At 41.1% G+C, this 7,789-nt stretch overlaps 1 long non-coding RNA gene across 1 annotated transcript in view; it reads left to right on the top strand.

Annotated features, from left to right (window-relative positions):
• The first annotated feature begins 6,010 nt into the window (after window positions 1-6,010).
• The window catches only part of LOC108745688, an 11,963-nt gene continuing 10,184 nt past the window's right edge, over window positions 6,011-7,789 (top strand). Inside the window, exons 1-2 of the long non-coding RNA XR_001939112.1 lie at window positions 6,011-6,020; window positions 6,881-6,884. This is a non-coding gene — a long non-coding RNA (uncharacterized LOC108745688). The remainder of the gene's footprint in view (window positions 6,021-6,880; window positions 6,885-7,789) is intronic.

Consider the following 7,789-nt stretch of genomic DNA (forward strand, 5'->3'; position numbering starts at 1 on the left):
TTTTTTTTATGGGGATATCTCAAATCCTTGGTGTATACTAATCGTCCAAAGACCTTGGGTATGCTGAAGAACAATATTCGTGCTGCTATTGCTAACATCGACACGGGCACACTGGAGAAAGTGGAACAAAACTTTCGATTTCGACTCTCTCAATGTATTGACCAGAACGGAGGTCACCTTCAAGATATTATTTTTAAAAAGTAATAAAAAAAAACTTTAAATGTACCTCTATGTAAAAATACAAAGATTAAAATGACATTTCCAATAATTATTGTTTTATGATCTTTTCAAATAAGGAAGTTCCCGCGCCGCACCCTGTATTACAATCATCTAGATTAGTTAAAAATTCCATGTCTTCGTAAACTGCATCCAAGATCTCAATGTACATGTGTTCTCGCTCATCGTCCAGAAGCAAGTTCCACGTTCGTTTCACATGTTCCCTTGACATACACGATAGCATCATCTTCAAATATCACAGTCGTGATCAAGTGTTTCGCATCGCTGTACGGGACCATCCCATCCTCTCATCGCAATCCATGGTGATAAGCACTCCACTAGGAAGCGCAAGACCTGTCGGATCTTGTCAAAAATTTCCATGGCACAAGACTCGTAAAAATGTAATGTGTGAGAACGATCCCCTGTTTCAGCACCACTACTTCTTGGACGATAAATTTCTTGTTAACGACGAATCCTTGCAGATCCACAAACGTTAGTATGACCATGATGAGCAATTCTTCAAGACTGTGCTTCATCCCGGTTTTTCTCTCCCTTTTAAAGTTCTAAATACTTGCAATTTACATAATCTTGCGTACTACGTTAAACAGTGGACAGTACTCGATTACACAATCGTGTATGATGAGGTAACAGGCGGTAATATTGGCCAGTACATTCACCTTGCAGTCAAATTCTATGCATACGTCCACAGTGGTGCTTTTGACGGATTTATTTTGTCGCGAGCAATCAATGACCGCAAGAGGCCCTTTCTCGATAAACGAGAGCACATTGAGTAATGTTTCAAAGCAATTGATTCTTTCCCTATTATGCTTTACGAAAACGCGCGTACATATTAAACAGGTCGGCGTATCTCTTTTTACAAAATCTAGATTGAAATCGTACGGATAAAATTCTGAATTTAAATATACTTTCACGTTACTCAAATTACAATCGTCGAACACGCTAACATCTCGTAACATGACATTCTTTCGACCGATCTGCAGAGCAAAGATAACATATCGCGGCTTTTCAAGTTGAATCGTCATTTTGACAGCCCATAAATGCTTGATCGTATTTTGTAACAGGGGATACAGATCACACGAGCGAAAACTCATGCTCAGATAACGACCGCTTTTCAATGCTCGCAGCATTGATAATTTATTGATCTCGTTTAACGTGAGGCATCCGTCACTGCCTCGTAAAAGCCCAACAGCATGTTGAGCGAAACGCAAAAATTAAAGTATCCTTCCTCCGTGTCAGATTTAGAGTTCCATCCTGCGTTCAAGGCAATCAAAGCTTTGTCGTACATCATTGACACGTTCTTGATGGTACTGATAATTTCACGTTTCTGTTGCGGTCAATCTCCATATCGTTAAGTTCATATCGAATTTCATCAAACGCTACGTAATTATTTCTAAGTGTCGTTGACATCTGATCGTTTTTCTTCTTCACTATCAATCTTCCTTTGATGTAGAGAAAACTGTCGCACGGCAATGTGTACAAATCTTGCTGCTGTATGGGTACCTCGTCGCTATGCCCAAACGTAGTGTTGGTGTATGGATTGTACGTGTGAGTCCTAATCTTGACGATGCAGTCGTCAAACATCGGTTCACTAGGAATATTCAGGATATCAGCCATTTCGTACGATGAAACCCAACGATTTTAATTTAAATACAACGTTAGACGCAGTTTCTTTCCGGGTGTAGTCTTTCCAGTAAAAGGTGTGTCTCTCGTCTGTTTCGGCTGTTCGTTCAACGCAAACATCTCACGTTAGCACCGCTATACATGTAACCTAATTGTGATCTCTTCTCCGCGAAAATCAAGCAATCGACTGTCTTAGTTCACCATATAAATCTTCAGATCCGTAATGCTCCGTACAATGATCGGAAGATAAATGATCTGTGTCAGCCTTTCCGATATCTTATATCCCGGCGGCACGCTCGGCGAAAATTCGTATATCGTGTGCACGCACCTGTTGTTGCTGTACGCACTCACAGTCACATTGCACTCGATGCGTATAATATTCACGTTGATGATATTTATCGACACATCCGACTCGTGCCACTATCGCGGCTCCAACACGCGATTCAACGAAAATCCCAGCAGCGAGCCAATGTTGTGAAGTTTTGTAAAATTTATTCGATAGGCGCATTTGATTTCACTTCTCATCGTATTGTTGTTGGCGCGAATAACCAGCGGGAACTCTTTATCCTTGTCCTTCACATCGTGAGAACGTAAAATTTTATGCTTCAGATACTGTTCTATATCACGCAGTTTATACGATCCTTCGGGAATGACAATTTTCTCGTTGCCATAGTAAAACTTGTTTGTTGAATTTACATTACATGGGCTAGAATATAAGTACGTTTCAAAGTCCGTCAGACCGAGCTCGTAATCGCTCAAATCTACCGCTGAAAAGTAGCTCACGGCGAGGACGCTACTCTTGCCGGTCAGCGTAAACGTCAGCGACATGTTTCAAACGAGCACTGAGTTAAACAGCGCAATGTCGGTTCTTAAATTGCTTGTCAACCGTTCGTAGAAACTGTAGACAAAGCTGCCCGCAATTGTTCTGACTATAACGTTGATGAGGCGTGCGATTGTACTCGATTACACTGTTTGCCAGATACCGTTCAAGTTTCTTTGAAGATTGCCGAAACTATCAAAGTACATGAACTATGAAAGTACGCGATTCCTTCTTTTCGCATACGCTACCCAATGCGTATCAGGTCCCTCGGCATTGTCCAGATTTACGATATCACTCTCATTTTGACGTATTCCTTCGATCGATAATGTAATACGCATAAAGATGCCTCTAAAATATAGAATGCGCATACGGTTTGCTAGTTGTTGCAATTGCACATCGATAGTTACTCCCCTCGGCATTTTTAACGTTTCATCGACGTTTTTTTTTTACGCGCTTGTAGGGAGCGAGACCTTCCATGGCACGATTATGATATTGCAGTTCTTCTAGCTGACGCTGCGCCGCTTTGTTATCGTTTACTGTCTTGGCGATTCCCACCGCGCCACCAATGACCCGAGAATGCCGCAGCGGTAGAACAGGCAGGACACTGCCGCATTTCGCTGCCGGAAGTATTCACTTGCTCTTTTTCTTCCTTATTTTCAAACCGATATCAATCTTCGTTTTGGTCTTCATAGCTGTCAAATTACTGTGGCTGCGATTTTCTCTCTGAGAGTTGAATCACTCGCGGTAATGCGTTTCCGCGCTTTCTCGGCGAGTATATTGTCAGCCTCATGTTCAACGAGATCATTGCTGTGTGAATACGCTATGTTGTGCTCGCGACACGCTGCATCCAATAAATTAATTCCTTGATTACCTCTAGCCAATCGCTTCTCCAATATCGTTCCCGGATCGCAAAATTGACATCCGGGAATATGTAGTTTGAAAGGAAGCGTGTTTATCGCACGATTTAAAGCTTCTCGACGACATTCGCTGCAATTCTTAATCAAAGGCGCCGGATCGTTGATATGCGTTTGATGACTCGATAAATTGTAATGCTTCAGGCAATGAACGTACCTTCGAATCTGCTCGTATACCATCTGATCAAATTTGACCCGGACTGGTCCATTTAAACCGCGCGCGTAAATTGAATCGGTAAAAATTTTTTTTTTCTAGATTGGTACAACCTTCTCTGACATTCGTGTGAAATTTGAGCGGGATACGTCAGTTAGTGTGTGTTTGGCAGCCATTTGTTTACGACGCAAAAAGTTTCTCTGGCGATTTTTACTATGAAAAAAAAAATTGAACAACGAGTTTGCTTGAAATTTTGTGTTTCCAATGGAATTACGGCTACGGAATCATTGAAAATGTTGCAGAAGTGTTTTGGGGAGTCTACTCTATCGAGAACGCAAGTATTTGAGTGGCATAAAGCATTCAGTGAGGGTCGTGAGGTCGTAGAAAACTTGTCTCATGCGAGTCGTCCATCCACCTCTGTTAACGACGATAACATGGAAAAAGTGAAGGAAATTGTGCTTGAAAATCGTCGTGTTGGCATTAGAGAGATAGCAGAAGCTCTCAACATCTCTTATGGATCGACTCAACACATTTGTGGGCAGACAATTCATGGATTTTTCACCACGATAATGCGCCGTCACATTCCAGCCTGATTGTGACTGAATTTTTGGCCAAACACGAAATAAAAGTCATCGCTCAGCCACCGTATTCGCCAGATTTGGCTCCCTGTGACTTTTTTCTGTTTCCGAAACTCAAATATCCGCTCCGGGGAACGCGCCATGAATCGATTGAGGCCATAAAAAGAAATTCGCTGAAGGAACTAAAGGCCATCCCGGCCGAGGCCTATAAGAAGTGTATGGAAAATTGGATTAATCGTTGGCATGCTTGTATTGGCTCAGAAGGAGGCTATTTTGAAGGCGATCATAAAGATTTGTATTAAAATACATAAAATTGTTGTTTTTTTTAATCAGTCCGGGTCAAATTTGATCAGATGGTATGCTCAGGTAATCTGTCCCGCAACAGATCTATGCAATCATCAAATTCTCGCAGCAGTACAATTTTCGGTATGTATTCCAATTCTTCTGAAATTAAACTGTGCAGATCATCCGACACGACGAGAAATTTTTTGATTACTGATCGATTTTACTCTACACAGCTTTATAAATAGGCCCGCTCGCAATATCGTTTTCAGTATTTTGTGGAAAGAGAAAATATGCAGTTTGTGCGCCAATTGCGGACGATCAAAGTGACGAATCTTGACGGCAAAGTGTAAACCGACAAAGAGACGCGCAAACATGGCGATATGCTACTGGCATCTATAGTGCTGTCGTCTGCGGACCGTCAAATTGTGGCAAGACGAACATGATGATAAGCTTATTGGAACACTCGGCGTACGATTCGAGAACATGTACATGTACTCGAAATCGCTGCAACAACCGAAATATTGATACTTGTTAGCACTGATCGAGGAAATCGGTTATTTTACATTCTCTAATAACAGCGACGTCATTCCACCGAGCGAGGCGCTTCCGAATTCCATTTTTATCTTTGATGACGTGGCATGCGACAAGCAGGACGTGATAAGAGAGTACTTTGCAATGGGACGACACGCGGACGTTGACTGCTTCTATCTCTGTCAGATGTACGCAAAGATATCGAAGCACCTTATACGCGACAATGCAAATCTATTAATCCTGTTCAAATAGGATGGTACCAATCTGAAACGTGTGTACAACGATTACGTAAATACCGATATGTCCTATGAAGATTTCTGCGATTTATGTCGTAAAATTTATGTTTATTTTCAGCTACATAAACGATGCTCAAAATTTATATTTTAAACATTCTTTTCGTGAGAAGACGAGGAATCAAAACTCAAAAGATAACGACCGAGTGCTTTGTACAACAATCCTATACAGGCTTCCACGCCTGTGAAATAAATGTTGAGTCAATCGAAAACCGTACCATTCACTTTGAACGAAATATCTGAAATAATACAATCACGCGATTTATCGTATGACCACGCTCCGACCATCGAAGAAATTTCTAATGGATCGCTTGTAATTATTTCGCATTTATCGCATTTATTCGACACCTGCTTCAAACATCCGAGAGACAAGAAAAGCTGCATGCAAACTATGGTCCGTTGGGACAAAAATATTTGAAAGCAGTAAGAAAGAAAGAAAGCGTCAACATAGATGTTGTGCATGGAGTTTATTTCAGTGACGAGGGAACGATGCTTGGTGACAAACGTATCACCTTGCACAAAAACGAGGATATAATTATAGATAGAAAAAGATACGACGGAACGCCGGGCTTGTACAAGTTAATTTTCGTGAAATTTCCCAACGAAAGTATCTGTACGTACAGGAGCATTCTGCTGACTACAAATGCTCACCGGCGCGGTCATAGCCCGAGTAATCAAGTAATGGGTAGTAAGGGGTACAAGTACATAAGAATATAATAGCGCCATTGATGTCGGGTAAAAAAGTTGGAACAGGAATAAATAAAAGAGTAGATTTACCGCTTACGGTGACACTAAATGATAACAAGATCGACTATATGCATTGGGACGATCCCAATGAAATTGTGGAGCGATTGCTCGAGGCCTCGCGCAAGGTGGGTCACAATGGTCACGAAAACGAGATTCTGTCGATTATTAAAGAGCTTCGCGAAATCGGTCTGGTTATAAATTAACCTCGTTCTGCTCACATCTTTCAGTTGACATAGCAATGCCAAGCAACAAGTTTGGACTATCGCTTGGAAAAGAAAGCGAATTGCACTATCAGTGGCGTGGATTGTTCAGAAATTATGTGCGCGATAACGCTCTTTGCATAGCCGCAGCTGACTTTGACGCAAAGTCGCGCAAGATTCGACGAGTAGCGCTACCTGTGGATGATGCTGACGCAGCAAACAAATGATACGTGCAGCAGAGTGTTCAAGATTTGAAAGATCGTCTAAATGAAATCGAGAAAAAAATTGTAGCCTTACAAAATAATGTCCAGGTTATGCTAAACGAACTTGAAAAGATGATTCGAGAAGTACATTATGCCGAATAATTATCCGCAATGTCTAAGAAACGTCTGCTGGTTGATGAATTGCATATTCCGGAGAGAAGAAAAGAAAAAAGCTTTTCCGCGAAGACATGTCACAGTACACGGATATGATGACCTGTGGTAAGCGGATGTGATCGAGATACGTCCTTATACACGATTCAACAGAGGTTACCACTACATTCTCACCGTTATCGACGTGCTGAGTAAGCGCACGCATGTGCGAGCCGCTCAAAGCCAAAACGGGAACGAGGTTACGCAAAGCGATCGTAAAGATAATTCGAGACGATGGAAGATGTTCGAAATTTGCATACTGACAGAGAAAGAAATTTTACAACTCGGATGTGCAGAAATTCTTGAAGAAGCACAACATCAACCATTATTCTACGTATTCCGTAATAAAGGCCTTGGTCGTCGAACAGTTCGACCGTACGTTGAAGAACATGTGGAAACAATTTACGTACAATGAAAATTACAAATGGATCGACATCCTGTCACGTCTCGTATCAAATTACGCGCATAAGCATCGAACAATTGGTATGCGTCCCGTTGACATACCCCCGCGATCGCCGACAGGCTCCACGGTTTACAATCGCGTAAAGATTGCAGAATCCGCGCGATACAAAGTGGGTGATTCGGTATGCGTGAGCAAATTCAAGACAGTCTTTGATAAAGATTACACGTCGAATTAGAGCTCGAAGTTGTTTAAAATTATCAAAGTGCAACAAACTAATCCAGTGACGTATCTTCTGGAAGATTCTCGTGGAGAGTCTATTGCTGGAGGATTTTACGAATACGAATTGCATAGAGTTGCTAACTCCGATGTGCATCTCGTTGAAAAGATGTTGTGCAAGAGGGGGAACGAGATTTACGTGAAATAGTTGAGATTTGACAATTCATGGATATATAAAGATAATATTGTAAAACTTATATTTATTATAAAAATATAAATATGTATTAAACATATCATAAATAGCATATACATATTGTATTTATATATTATATTAGGTGTACAAAAAAGTTCTGAGCTTTTTTTTGTAAAATTCAATCT

This window comes from Trachymyrmex septentrionalis, unplaced genomic scaffold (assembly GCF_001594115.1).
Source record: "Trachymyrmex septentrionalis isolate Tsep2-gDNA-1 unplaced genomic scaffold, Tsep1.0 scaffold146, whole genome shotgun sequence".
Taxonomy (NCBI): Eukaryota; Metazoa; Arthropoda; class Insecta; order Hymenoptera; family Formicidae; genus Trachymyrmex; species Trachymyrmex septentrionalis.